At 32.0% G+C, this 15996-nt stretch overlaps 2 pseudogenes; one reads left to right on the plus strand and one right to left on the minus strand.

Annotated features, from left to right (window-relative positions):
• Window positions 1-216: 216 nt before the first annotated feature.
• LOC149547705 (putative prolyl 4-hydroxylase 7) lies at window positions 217-7439 on the minus strand (annotated as a pseudogene).
• A 264-nt stretch (window positions 7440-7703) lies between these two features.
• LOC149547706 (aspartyl protease family protein 2-like) lies at window positions 7704-15395 on the plus strand (annotated as a pseudogene).
• The last annotated feature ends 601 nt before the right edge of the window (window positions 15396-15996 follow it).

Below are 15996 nucleotides of genomic sequence, written 5' to 3' on the forward strand. Positions count from 1 at the left end.
AACATTGTCAATATCTACAAAATTATTGTTGTTGATTCTCTCTCGAAATGGGCTCTTCCACATTCCTCTTGTAGTTGGGACCCTACTAAACTTAAGGCATGAAATTTTCCAAAGGTGGAAAAAATCAGTATGTAGACTCTCACTCACCTCCCCAAATGGTTGGTTAGTTATCTACCTATTATTAACGTGGACTAGAAGTTGTGTACTAGTTTGTTTCTAACAATCTTTCTTGACTTTGTTGTACATGTTGGAATATTTAGGAAATGAAAGATGTTGAGGCAAGGGGTAAATTTGTATCCAATTAGAATGTGGAGAGCTAATCATATAGGTGGGGTTGTTCATGCATTCCCTAGTAGCAGCCCACTTAGCACAATCATCATTTTCATCAATGCATTCATCAGAAGTGCCCATTTTAATGAAGTCATATGCCTTCACATGTATCCATTTTGAAGCAGACCACTTCTCTTCTTCTATAACAGGACAACTTCCATGCAAACTGTTTTCATCAGCTATCCCATTTGGCATAAGACTAAAGAACAAACTAGCATCACCTTTTCTTGGCTTCACTTTATTAAAAAAAACATGAATTTCATTTTTCACTTGTACTTCAATCATCTCATGGATCATTTCAGTTTTGACTATGAATTATAAAATAAATTATATTGATAACAATAAAGAATATAAGCTTCACTTCATCTTTCACCCTTAAGGTTATTAAATGTAAACATGAATGCTTAGTCAGTGTTAATTTGGAGAACCAAAAAAATTCCAAAGTATTTATACCTGAATATCCACCTTTGGCACATTCTGACCAAGAACTGTCTTTTAATTGGTTATCACTTTTCTGAATACCCAACAAAGATAATTGAATAATATATGTAAGAGCTCACTTACATTTTATGATATGGATTAACCACATAAAGTGGGTGTTTGATGCAAAGAAACTAACCTCTGAATAGGGAAAAATAGTCTCACCCCCCTTGATCACATCTGACAAATACATCAACACTGTGGCAGTTCTATGACCACCCACCTCTTTGTTAAACTTATCATGGGAAAAATAAACATGAGGTTCATATTTCTAGCCATTTTCATAATGTAAAATCTGTATTGCCTCACCATTCTCTAAAAACACCCATAAAATAAATATTAATGAAAGAAACTTACAAAAAAGATATTTTATAGTATTGGAAAACTTAGGGCTTACATTTTAATGAAGTCATTTCATGATTGAAATCTTGGTTAAATAAAGTGGGAAGGGCCTAGCCTAAACCAGTAAAATTACATTCAATGAAACTAGGTAATGAATTTCTTTTTTCATAAGTTGTACAAGAATTTACAATGTTATAAAAATGGAACAACATTTTGTAATCATCATTAAAATGATACAAGTTCTTTAAAAGAATCTTTACCAATACATCATGAATTAGAATTAGGTTACTACCATTTTTCAACATGTTATTACCTTTTGGAAGAAAGGTCCAAGCTGGTATTCTATCTTCAATCCTTGCAACAATGTCATCCTATTAAAAATGTACAAGCTATGCCAATAAACAACCTTTGTAGAGGAGTAAACATAAGCTAGGAAAGATCTACTTATTACATGATCTTAATCAATATAATCTATAAAATATGGATGTTTGTTAAGCCCAAGTGCCTACTTAAAATTTTATCCAACTAATTTATAATGAATAGTATCATATTTTTCTACATTTTAAAATCAGGCTTTGATTGATGGATGAGCCCAACATACCTAAGATTTATTTAAGAACATTCTTGAGCTTGTTCGAATCTCACTCATAATACTCTTCCTTGATTCATTATCTACCACCATTGATTTCTCTAACTTGTCTCTTGCCTAAAGTTAACATTCGTGACTGTAAGGAAATATTTAATAGTGCAAAGGTCAGCCCTTAGCCCCTTGACTAAACTACTTAACTAATGAAAAGTATAAAATTAACCAAAACAAACCAATGTCACAATAAACAAAAACAAACACAAAAACAATTAACCAACTCACATATTGTGATTCATACTAAACAATAGGCTACCTCTAAGTCTTTGGAATTTGGTGGGGTCTCCAGTAAGCTAGGGATTGATTCTTTGTTAATGTAGTAGTGCTTAATACTAGATTTTGTTAGTATATTTATTTTATTTAATCACACTTACAATTTAAATTTTAATCGGTCCTCCATACATGTATGACACTTGTTCATTCAAGTAGTCACCATTTAGGAGTTTTTTAAAGTAGATTTTTTCATTTCATTTTGATAGCTCATCTTAGGTTCATGGGAGTGGACTCAGGACCACTCATTGAGTATTGGGTTTGAATTTTGATTAGATCCAATTACTCTTGTCAGATGCACTCTCCTCCTTTAATTCTTTAATCTGTGGATGTCTTTTAGGCTCATTTCATTATTGTGCTTCTTATTATCTCTCTACATCTTGCACATAGATTTTGTGTTCTTTACGATCATGTTCAAGTCTAATTTTGTTTCCATACTTTGTAAAAGATGGGATCTTTACTTTAGTTTCTTAAGTTTCTTTTGTTTCAATAATAGATATAAAATATAATTAGAATAAATAAACTTCATACAATTGAATTCACTAAAAAATTAATTAGAGTGGGTTTAACCATGGACAAAATTCTATAGTTAAGTGAGTTCTAAGTTGAAGTAGTACTAGGATGAGTGCCCTCGGCCAAAGTCTCAGTGCTTTACTAGATAGATTAGTGCCAATCGCTACTCATGAAACATAGATCAATGAATTTGACTCAAAAACTACACAATTAAATCATAATAGCAATATCACAAAAAGATTGGCTTCTAAATAAAGACCCCCTCTCAATTTCAAACCCCTATAGAAATAAGATGATCTTACATATTTATACTATCTTGCTCTACAAGGGTTTTAACAAAATGGCCATAATTTAATTTATAAAAACAATTGAGCTGAACTAAACCCTTATTCAAAACTCTAAAATTTTCTTTTAAACACATTGACACAAAAATGGCATTCCCTTTATAGTCTTAGATGATTTAACAAGAGAAATGGCTACTTTCTTTTGCATGAGCATTAGGTAAATGAAATTAAATCCCATTAAATTGAGTAGTGGACATAAAGTGTTTTAATGACAGGAAAGTGTAATTACCAGTATGTAGAATGACAATCCAACAATAAGGCAACTGATACTCATTCCTGCTACAGCAATTTGAAGAAAGTTTTCTTTATTATTGTTCAAATTAATAAATAGTAAATGTCCTTATAATAGTCTATATTTAGGACCTAACTCATACCATTAGAAGTGGTCTCCTACTAGATTTGTCCATCAACAATGCATCTACTCTTGTCTTTGGCACCTGTCAAGCACCACTTTCTAATTAATAAGTAAGACAAATGTGTTTGATCATTGAGAGGAACTAAATAAGATATTCTTATCTGGAATTGACCATTGTTGGCACCTGAACTATAGCAATTGCAAGTGATGTTGTCTAACTCAAAGAATAGCCTACAACGAAGTCCAAATTAATTATATTACATTAAAGTCCAAAAGTCTTTTGACCTCTTATGAATTCCTTTTGTTTGTAGTTTTGACTTGATATTGCTTATTATGATCTTGTTGTTTCTTTATTGTATAGGTTTAAACCCTATCCCACTTTATCTAATCAGAACAATTATATTAAATCTAAAATAGAAAAGAACATAATTATATCAGCAAAAATGAAAGAGAAACATCTAATATCCTAACGTAGCTTCTCACCAGCAGCCTCAAAGATGCACTGGCATAAAATATAACACCATTGATTCCACCAATTTTTTGGTATACCACTAGGCCAACACCAACTTGATACAAAAAATATAATTGTTAAGCTGTAAAGGATGATTGGATAAATAATTAAGATTCAACAAACAAAATTTCATCAAGTACAATACATATTATGAAGTTGTAAATGATGAATGGATTATTCGAAGGAACTGTGGATGAGTAGATAAATTATGGAGAACCAACAAATTGTTGAGTATATTGCTTACAATGATAGTAGGAGCATAGTTTCTATGAAACAAACCAAGTATTTTGGTCTTGGGCAGATTTTCCAACTCCTCTATATATTCCTGTATAATATATTCAATACATTGATAACCTAATATCAATAGCAATCAACTATTTTTTTAACATCTTCATTGGAACTGATTAGCTCCAAATTTTTACTCAAATTTTAGCTTAAATTGAAATTGGAAGCTGACCTAGTTGATATCGGTGAATGAAAAATATATATATTTCTAGAACATACAAAGATATGCACCAAGATTTCAGTTGCTTCATATGACACATCACATTGGCTTCCCTTAAGAGCTTGTAATGCTTCTTTAAAATCTTTATCATGACCATCCTTTGCCTAGAATGCATTGATAGCAAATGTATTAGAAAGAGCACCACATTTCAAACATGTAGGATTTTTTAAATTAGATATTGTACAGTTCTTAGATGGTCATTTAAAAACATCTCACATTAATATGAAAATTGAGCATGGAAAATAAGACAATTTTGACTATTTAATACTTTTAGTTTAGAAAACAAGTCATAAATTATGTTCTCATAGTAAAAGAATGCTTTGAATTAAGAAAAAAACTACACAATATTAAAACATGACATCATGCTTTAAAAACTAAAAAGGTACCTATAACGAAGAACTTCATTTGGACTTGCTAATTGGTTGTCACTATTAACTATAAGCTTATCTTTAAAGTTTGAGCTTCACTTGGTTTCAAGAATAGTTTAATATTCTCTACTAACACGAGAAGGATCTTTGATCAAGATGCCCATCCCCATCCCCATCCCCATCAAATAGTAGGGGTAGGGGCCTCCACATGAAGGTGGAAGATCATTTGGCCCCTCCCCCCCAACATCACTCTAAATTCCCCATTAACATTTAATAACATTCATTCATTCATCCATTTTTGAAATATAAAATTCAATCATTACATTAACATGCAACATTCAAGAGTAAGTCATTCATGAATAATTCATTAACACCCAACATTCATGAATAAGTCATTAACACATAAAATTCATTAACACACAACAATCATTTCTTTTTGGCTTTCTTGCTTTTTTTTTCATGAAATTTTTAAGAGGAATATCAATGTCCTCGATATCCCCTTCCTTTACTGGTTCTAACACATGTCTCCTCCTCATCCGTTGAGGAACATCATGAGGCCACTGCATCGAAGCAAGATCCGTTGCAATAACAAGTACTTCATGAGTTAAATTCAAACCATTTTATATTACTAAATTGCGAGTTTTTATTTAAGTAAAATAACTATAAATCAAAAAATTAATTTAAAAGAACAAAACATAGATTTTCTTTACCTGAATGTGTGACATGAGCTACCTGTTGATCAGTCTAAACATCCTCCGGTACTCGTTCATCAACACGACATGATTGATCTATATCCCTTAAAATATACACAAAAAGGTTACACCAAGTTCAATTAAAGATGTTAAATTGTATTAATAATTACATAATTAGTTTTAAATAGAAAATGAGCACCTCCATGGATAGTATGAGGCACATCAAGGGCTTCATGATGTGGCATATGATCTGTGTCACGATTAACAGGCTATATTGCAATGTCATGCACATTATTATCAAATAGATTGTTGCTCAAGTATTCAATTTATAATATATTTTTTGGCATATTTACCTATGCACATGATGCAGGAGACTATTCGGTTGGGGCAATGGAAGCTTGTCGTAGGCATTCAGCCATGGTTGCATAGCCTTGCTTGAAGGCAATTCTTTTGTGTTCTTCTGTGGCCTCCAGATTAAAATCAGTGCCTGCATTTTTTTATTAATTAAAAAATTTATTTGCATTTTATAAATACTTTTTCTCTACAATTCATTTACTGCTACTTACAACTCGTGCTTTGATTTTAGAAAATCTCCCAGAGCCAAGTTTGTGCTGCCCAACCTTTTCCAACCTGGCCTTTGTTGCCTTTGATGTGTCTTGCAACCTATGAAATTTTTGAAATATTTTAGATGATATAGATGTAAAGATCAGTACTAATTAGTGCATTATTACATTAAAGTACTAGTAGTTAATACTATTGCATACCTTCTCGCACTTGTTGGTGTAGTTTCTCTTTGATCATCCACCCCTTTCTTCATTGCATCCAAAATAAACTCATTCCATTCCCTCACTATAATAAAGGGAGGACGCTCATACTTTGGGTTTAGGATGAGACTCTTTCTATATGAGTCCCTCACAACCTTAAGATGTTTGCAAGATTTTTGTAACATTTTCTTATGATCAAAAATATTATTACCAAACTCATGCTCTAAATCTTTGATGAGCTGATCTTTTAATTTTTTATCTTGAAAGTTCCACCTTTTAAGAAAAAACACAAAATTGTTAGATATAGCTAGTAAAAGAAAAGACCCGAATGAAAGGAAAAATGTTGCACCAATTAATGAAATGAACAAAAATATAGTGGGATAAAATTAGTTCACTTATGATGTTCCACCTTGTATGTATGGTGGGCCTGCATATTTGCAGTGTGAGGTCATAAAGCTTCCTATAAAATATATCATTTCCTGCAAAAAATGTCATCGGATAATAAATCCAAAGCTTCTTATGAATAGTTAAATGCATATTACAATATAAAAAATAATTATTTAAAGTACTTGAAATCTTAGGATATTTTAAAGGCATTGATTCATCATTTTCAATCAACAATGAAGTTTGCATAGCTCTCGTGCTAGAAACACAGGTAGCTCCAAGAAATGATGGTGAATTATCACCAATACTTGTGCTATGATCTATCTCTGGCATAGCAAACTGTGCATCTCCTACCACAAAAAAAATAATCCACTGTATGATGCACCCAAGATAAAAGTACAAATTATCAACTCATAATTAACACAAAAAATAAAATAGAAAAACAAGGATTTACTAGTTGGACATCCCCTTGTTGCTGACATTGTAGTCGACAATCTCGTATGAACATCCGTCGACCTCCTAGGAGTCTCCTGCACTTGATGACCTAAAAAATACATTGTTAGCAAAGAAATTATGAAATAATAAAAGTAAGAGTTAACTTAAGAAGTTTTTGAATGTTTGAAATTAAAAATTCCTTGTAACTTGTCAGCTAAAAGATTATTTTACTAGTGGCAGTCGGAGCTCTGCTAGTACCGACCTCATCGCATTGTCCTTGACTAGGCTCTGGATCAGTTGCCAAAAAATCCTGTAACAAGAACACATATTACGTATTTTACTTCACAAAATAAAAGATTATAAAATATAAATCTTTATTGAACTTTTGTTATAACTAAAGATTCATTACTGCTTACTTCATAATGATGAGCTTGCGCTCTGAAATCAGATAGCCTCTTCATCATTTGCTCGGATGGAATATTTGCTTCAGCCAAAGTTCTCATTATTTCTAAATTTGATTTTTTAATTTTTTTCTTCAACATTATTTTTACATTGGGAGTTTCTACAATATCATCATCAAAAGGGGTAGCTAGTGGCTCTGTACCTACTGTAGGTGCTTTTCCCTTATCCTGAACATCAGATTGTTAGAGGAATATCAGTAAAACTATCATAAAAACTCAAAAAACATAAATAAAATAATATAATAATATAATATTTTTCAACTATCTAATTTTTACACTTTCAATAAGGTTTACCCTTGCTAAAGAATGGGTGGGAGTAGCATCCTTGTCGCCTCTATCATCTATCGTATCCATATCATCTTGTCACAAAGATTAAACATAAAAACTTCAGCTAACTGAAAGCAATAGACAACAAAAAAAAACTTATTAAAAAAATGATATATAGTACTTACAACCCTCATGATACTAACGTTGTTTGTATCTATGTGATTTAAATGGTAATCTATTAGCAGTTCTTCCCTTGCACTTATTGATTTTATTGCACAAACAAAAACTTCATTCCCCTCACATGCCTCAAATATGCAATTGGGTTTCTTACTAGTTGAGGAAGCTCACATACTATTTATAAAACCTACAATATTACCTGTTGCTTTTGGTCTCCCATCAATGTACACAGAAAATCTGTTACTTTGATCATTTTCTTTCTATTGTATATAATTAGCTAATAGTGCATACCTATGCATACTTTTTTTTATATCGAACAATCCACATTCAATCACTGTAATTATAACATGGACCAACATACTTGAACAATTCAACAACTTTTTTGTAACATACCTTTATCCCATCCATGGAAAATAGGCCCAAACCATTTAATGAGGATGGAGCAATGCAATATATATCCTCTCATTAAGACAAAATCTATGTTAATTGGAGGTAGCTCATTGGGTACTCATTCTTTCTCAATGAGTGTGTACTAAAAGGGCACCTTGATGTTGCCTTTGATCTCATCATCATAAGAACATGACCCCCCATTAGCAAGGAAAAATTGCATGCGTTTATCAAAAAAAAAAAATTAATCTTTTGACCTCTAGTTGATCTCCCTATTTTAGTTGTACTACATGTAGAGTTTTCATCTACCATTTCCTCATTTCCCTCATTTGATGTAGATAGATCTAATGAGTACCTATTTGGTGGCACCTACAATCCATCAAATGGAAATTTGATAATATTTAAATTATATATATAGAATAATCATGTTGTGACTCATATGTGCAGTTCTTCCTTGTCTATACATGAGAGATATAAAATGTAGTAAGTTGAAAGTGATTATACAATTATATTTCTATACGGACCTTCTTTGTCTATGTATACATTATATCATTATATAATATTTCTATTTATAACATACGTGGTCAATGATAAACAAGAAGAATATAAGAAAATTATGTCTATTTAATGACTTATACTTGCTAATCCATGTCACTATGCATGATCCAGGCCAAAGGGGTGATGATGTCTATAGTCAATTGACTGTTTGCAAAAAGGGTGATAATCAAACACAATATAAACAATGGTAATTATAAATAACATATGTTGTAATCATTAGAATTGAACACAATAAATATGTAATCATATTTCTTGCATATGTTAATCATTTATCTTAAGTTAGCTATAATTTACATGATACATGTATGCTACAAATAACTTAGAAGACAACATGAACAATATGCAACATCGTAAACATGAACAAATTTACCTTATATATGGAATGCAAGATCGTCAACAGAAGGGGTGACAATGTTTGTAGTCAATTTATTGTTTGCAAAAAGGGTGATAATAAGACACAATATAAACAACATTAATTATAAATAACATATGTTGTAATCATTAGAATTGAACACAATAAATATGTAATCATATTTCTTGCATATGTTAATCATTTATCTTAAGTTAGCTAAAAATTACATGAGACACATATGTTACAAATAATTTAGAAGACAACATGAACAATATGCAACATCATAAACATGAACAAATTTATCTTATATATGGAATGCAAGATCATCAACAGAAGGGGTGACAATGTTTGTAGTCAACTAACTATTTGTAAAAAGGGTCATAATCAGACACAATATAAAAAATGGTAATTATAAATAACATATGTTGTAATCATTAGAATTGAACACAATAAATATGTAATCATTTTTCTTGCATATGTTAATCATTTATCTTAAGTTAGCTAAAAATTACATGATACACGTATGGTACAAATAACTTAGAAGACAATGTGAACAATATGCAACATCGTAAACATGAAAAAATTTACCTTATATATGGAATGCAAGATCGTCAATAGAAGGGGTGATGATGTCTATAGTCATTGATTATCTTCTTCTTCATCATCCTCATTATCATCATCATCATCATCATCATCATCATCATCATCATCGCCATCATCATCGCCATCATCACCATCATCATCACCATCATCATCGCCATCATCACCATCATCATCACTATCATCACCATCACCATCATCATCATCACCATCATCATCATCATCATCATCATCATCATCATCATCACCATCATCGTCATCACCATCATGTTGATCTTCATCATCTACTTCTTCATCATCTTCAATATCTTCTTCTTCCATAACATTATACTTTATCAACCTTCCTCTTGGATCATGTCTAACAACAAATGACCAACCCTATTTATGTGGAATCACTGAGTAAAATACTTGCTAACATTGGCTTGGAAGAACATAGGGCTCATCTCTAATTGGCTCAAATGACCTTGTATTAATTATTGTAAATCCATTATCATGTTGAATAACTATTCTATTTGGATCATTTTGACTTAGTCGTAACCTGTACCATTTGACAATGAATAAAAAACTTTGAAGGAGGTAAATTCGTATTCAATTATATCATCTAAGATGCCATAGTATTGATTTTGAGATTGTTGAGGATGTATGTCATTTCTAGATGATATATTGGTGACCTCAGAAACTATAGTTATCCCAGAATCACCAATTTTCTTTGTGTCATCCAACCTTTTTACGTAAAATTTGTGGCCATGATAGTACATAGTTTTGTGGTGCTTGAATTGCAATTTTTGAAGCGTGTGTAAATTATTTGCATCATGAGTTATGATCATTAATAAATTTCTACATACCTCTCCACCTCTTAAACCCTATACTAGATCAACTACCATCGATGTAACATTGGAATCTCCGTTATGATGAGCTTCTGTAACCAATGAAGCAACACCTTCCCATGTTAATGAGCAACCATTTTGTTGATATCGTTCAATCCATACTATCATCCAATCAAGATTTTTCACAATATACAAATGTATAGCATCCCACTCTCGACCACCTGTATAAAAAAAATACACCAATTATAAATAACTTATATTGAAGATTTATAAGAACTAATTAACTACAATAACATCTTGCATTTACCTCTCACTTTCCTCGATCTATCTTTTCCCAGCAAGTACTCCCCTTTGAATTTCTTAATTGAGTTGGGATCTCAAATACGATCTACATGAATCTTTGCTGCAAACTTAGGAAGATATTCACTAATGTACACCATGGTCTAGTATACCATATATCCCTCCACCATAGAACCCTTAGGATGTGCTCTCTATCAAACCAAGCCTTTCAAAAAATTCAAGTGCCTCTCAACCATCCACATTGACCTAGTTGGTATAGGTCCACACAATTCAATCTCCTCAACTTGATGTATGAGGTAGTGTTCTTGTGCATTGAAAAAACTTGGAGGTAGACAATTTTGCATTTCACACATAAGAAGAGGAATTTTTCTCTTCCAATATTTTATATCTTCTTTATTGATTTCTTTAGATGACAACCACCTCATGTATTTTCCAAGATCATATATAACTTGTTTGACATTGTTGGCAAAGTGTTGTGGGAGAGATAGAGGTAGAACATACTGCAATATTTGTAAAATGATTTTGTCAATATTTTATAAAAGAATATAATTAAAACTACATGCAGTATACAAATACATAGTAAATACAAAATAACATGAATTACCTTAATAAGTGTATGCCAGTCTTGTGTTTTTAACCCTAGCCCAAATTCACTTTTCTTTGATATGAGATTGTTTATGTTCGCAACAAATCTTGTGGGAAATCATATTTTTTTATGACTTCTTTTATAGCATTGCTCTGTTGCTCTGAAAATAACCAACTAAGGACACTAGTATCAATTTGCTCTCCATTTTTATTTGATCAAATGCCATTTTTCATTGCATGGTTGGATTCTTCAATGTCACTAGAAGTTTTGACAATTTGGTCTTTGTCATGCCTTCCATCCAAGATTTTCCATAATTTCTCTATTACATTCTTTCCAATATGCATAGGATCAAACAAATGCACAATTGGGAGTTTCTTGTAGTATCGCAACCTAGTAAATTGTGTAGGATAAATTTTTAGTCCTTTTGGAAGTTGGTCATTGATGCCTTGACAACCTTCCCAAGCATCAATTACATCATTAATAAACAAAACACAATATCAAAATATAAACTTGAAAAAAAGACGATCAGATGGAATGACATTACCTCGACGATTTATTTTATTATATGCCAACTTCCATAGATGAGGTGTCATTCTCTATGGCTTTGATGTTGTCTCTTCTTTCCCATTGAAAAGATGTTTTTTTGATAATTCAATACTTATGATTTCTGTGTAAAAAGTGTCTATTCTCACCAAACACCTACTTTCTTAAACTTTTTGAATGATGAGATTTTGTCTTTGGACCACAAATTGGACATGAAAATTTTCCCTTTCTCTAAAGACCTACAAGGATCGTGTATAATTGGATTAAATGTGTTAACTTTGTGTTGTCACTATAACATACCAAAAAAGAGGTGTTAAGAAGAGAACATACCACAAAAATGTGTTAGCCCAGGGGCATCATGTATTGTCCATACAAGCATTGCATAAAATTGAAATTGTCTTTGTCTAATTGGTCTAAAGATGTCATACATAGTAACCCCATTCCATAACACCATCAACTCATCGATAAAGGGTTCAATATATACATTGATATCTTTAACTTGGTACTTACCTAGTTGAATGAACAAAAAAATTACATAATTATTATGACCATTTTGATGGATTAGTAATAATAAATTAATTTAGATGACCATTAAATCAAAAAATACTTGGAACAATCAGTGTCAACATTATGTTCTCTCTCTTTATGGACAACCAAGGAGGTATGCTATTTTTTATAACAAAAATAGGCCACACTGAGTAAGTAGATCTCATCTCTCCAAAAGGATTGACACCATCTACTACCAATGAAAGCTTGAGATTACGAGGTTCTTCTTTAAAGCGTGGCCATTTTTTCTCTATTTTCTTAAATACTAAACCATCTGTAGGCATTCGCATAATGTCACCTTGACTTCTATTGCATGTATGGTAATCCATAAATTGTGCCAAGCTATTGCACCTGAATAATAATTGTAGACATGGAATAATGAGAATATGCCGAAGAACCTTGCAAGGCACCTTTTTTGTTAATTGATCTAATTGATATCTACTAGTATGAAAAATAGGGCATTATGTTGCAAATTCATGTTGTTTATGATATATAATATGATCATTCAAACATGCATGTATTGTTTGATACTCCATTCCAATATCTTTCATGATGGCAGATAATTCTCGGTACGAGTGAGGTAGAATGTTTGATGGTGGTAAAAAACTCTCACCTATCAACTTATGACCAAAAATATAATTAGGGAGGAGATCCAACATGCATCTAGTGTGATGATGGTTAGAGAGAACGAGTTTTTGAAGACTCTCAAGGTGAAAAAAACCCCTTTCTTTGCCATAGTAGTAAAGCCAAAACTTGGAGGAAAAGGAAAGGAGTTAGGTCTATGAACCAAGTAGGAGTTAGGACTAATAAGTAGGGTATTGTGCATTTGAGCCAAATTTTTAGAAGTATGGTATTGTCTTACAGTCTTAAAGATCCTCATGCCAGTTAATTGGGTGTTTAAGAAACCAAGTCAACATCTAGGAATATTGTGATATACTTAAACAAGTTAATTCCTTGAAGAATTTGAAGTTGTCGATAGGCACAAGTATCTAAGTCTCTTAAGTTTGCAACTATTACTGTGTATTTAATACCAACTATTATTGTGTATGATAATAAAAGCATTCAAATTGGATATGTGCTTCAATCTGTTAGTGAAGCTTTCAATACTTACCTCATAGCTGCAAGAGGCTTTGGAGGTCTTTGAGCTCCCATTTCTATCTTTTGCTATTTTAAACCTTATGAAGACAGTGCAAATGTATACACTTCAGAGAAGTTGATGGAGGTCATCTGAATTATCAAATTCCTCTTAAAATGGAGTTCAAATTACTATGATATAAGGTAGTTGACTTCATTTGAAAAATGCATCTATGATGATAATAAAATACTTAAGAAGAATTCATTACAGATAGTAATATAAGAAAGACAATAAACTTATAAAGTATAAATCTCATATCAACTACAAATTATACTTACTCAATAGTGCAGAGACAATTCTTATATAAATTGGGTAGAGCAAGCTTTTGAATAAATTATACTTTGAAACAAGGAATCACCATTTGGCCTACAATATACACCAAGCATCATGCACTCCTTGAATATAACATAGAGTTTAGTAGAGGAGAAGCACTACAAAGGAAAAAAATAATTCCATATTAATTGCATAATACTTACTACCTAGCATAGAGGAAGCTCTTCTGGAAAAGTTCCACAAACCTCAATTAAAACTTTGTGAAAGACCCATTTCCTACTGCATAGACTCCTTCAAGTTAAAAGGTAATCAACCAAGTTGATTTGATAAAATGCACCATCGATTATGTACAAATAAATATAAGCCTGAGATTTAATATAGAATATATACAAAAGTCAATGTAACTCCTATTAATTTAATAAATATACTTACCCATTAGTGATCTACTTGTAAAGGGAAATTCCATATAAATCTTGGATCAACCTTTTTTGTAGGGCATTCATCAAGTTTTATGCCAGTACATTACTATGCACCAGTCTGTCAACTAGTTTCTCCTCTCTTGAATTCTTCATGTAATTGCACAAGGATCCATCGTTCATGCATATTTTACCATATCTATGCAAATCACCTTGATAGAACTGGGATCTTCTCTATGGAGACTATAACACTCAATGCAAGCTTAGGGGAGAGTACCAAAATCCCCAATGTGGCATTTAGCTATGGGATTAAAATCTGAGGACCTAGTTTTATAGATTAAGCATTTGTTGGAATATATTATGTAATGGGGTTGGGGAAGGGGCTTATTTTAGTCACCTCACAACTTGGTAAACTTGTTGGAATAAAACTTCTTACTACTTGGTGGACTACACTATTTCTCCCCCCACACAAGTTAATTTATATTGGGGTAGACACCATTGAGGTAGTCATTTAGGAAATTGATGAGCTACTCTCCTTTTCTAAGGAACATATTTATAGAGACCTTTTACTACATTGGGATAAAGAAAGTTTTTGTTGATGGGGTTCTTATTCCCATCCATCCCAAGATTTGGAGCATTGATGTTCAGGGAAATGGGAGAACTATCATTGATTTTGGCACCACCTTGACCTATATTGTAGAGCCTAAATACCAGATAATCCTTGCAGCATTCAGAATGACTATTGTATCTGAGAATAAGATTTGTACAGAGATAATTTGATCTATGATTCAATGTCTTAGGTATTTCCAGACTCTAATTACCAAAGCTTACTATTATTTTCAAGGGTGGCACAATATTTAATTCTCCTCCTTTAAACTATTTCATCAATGTTGTTAATGACAAGTGCTAGACATGATAGGGTGTCTTCTCTTACTGTTTTCTCTATTCTTGGTAAGATTTTGTAGCGGAACTTTTTTATCATGTATGATAGGGAATTTTCTAGACTTGATTTTTCTCATATTGATGTATGATAGGTGATTGTTGTATGATATATATGTGCAGCAATCCTGTTTCCCTGTGATCTGTTATGGTAATCATGAATTGCTATCATTTCACTATTGACATTAGGAGAGAAAATTGTGAAATCATAGTGTCCTAAGAAAATTCCTCTATCAGGTTTAATGCCAGATCAGAGGCATGAAAATAACCTTCATAATAATATATTAGATTACTTAGATTCCCAAACACACAACTCGAACTACATAGCAGAACTCATAATGTATACTTCAAACAAAATATCAAAACTAGTCCATCATGTAAACTAACTAAACTGAGAAAAAAAATGAAAGAAAAGTCTTTTTAGGTGATAGAAGATTGTTCAACCACTATGATGGTCCTACATCACTAAGTGATAAGTGAGCTTTAGGAAGCCACTACAGGACCTTAACCACATCCTAAAATTGCAAGTAAAATTGGGAATTGAATCTGAATATACAAGTCACAAGGACATCTTGCATATTGATGTTGATGTTTATTGACATGGATGAAGCTCTTTAGGAGTAGACACTTGTGAGATATAGTTCTTGCTTCTAGATTATTGAGCCAAGGAGCAAGTTCACGGGCTTGTGAAAG

Source organism: Cupressus sempervirens, chromosome 7 (assembly GCF_028749045.1).
Source record: "Cupressus sempervirens isolate cs-2001-9-10 chromosome 7, ASM2874904v1, whole genome shotgun sequence".
NCBI classification, from domain to species: domain Eukaryota; kingdom Viridiplantae; phylum Streptophyta; class Pinopsida; order Cupressales; family Cupressaceae; genus Cupressus; species Cupressus sempervirens.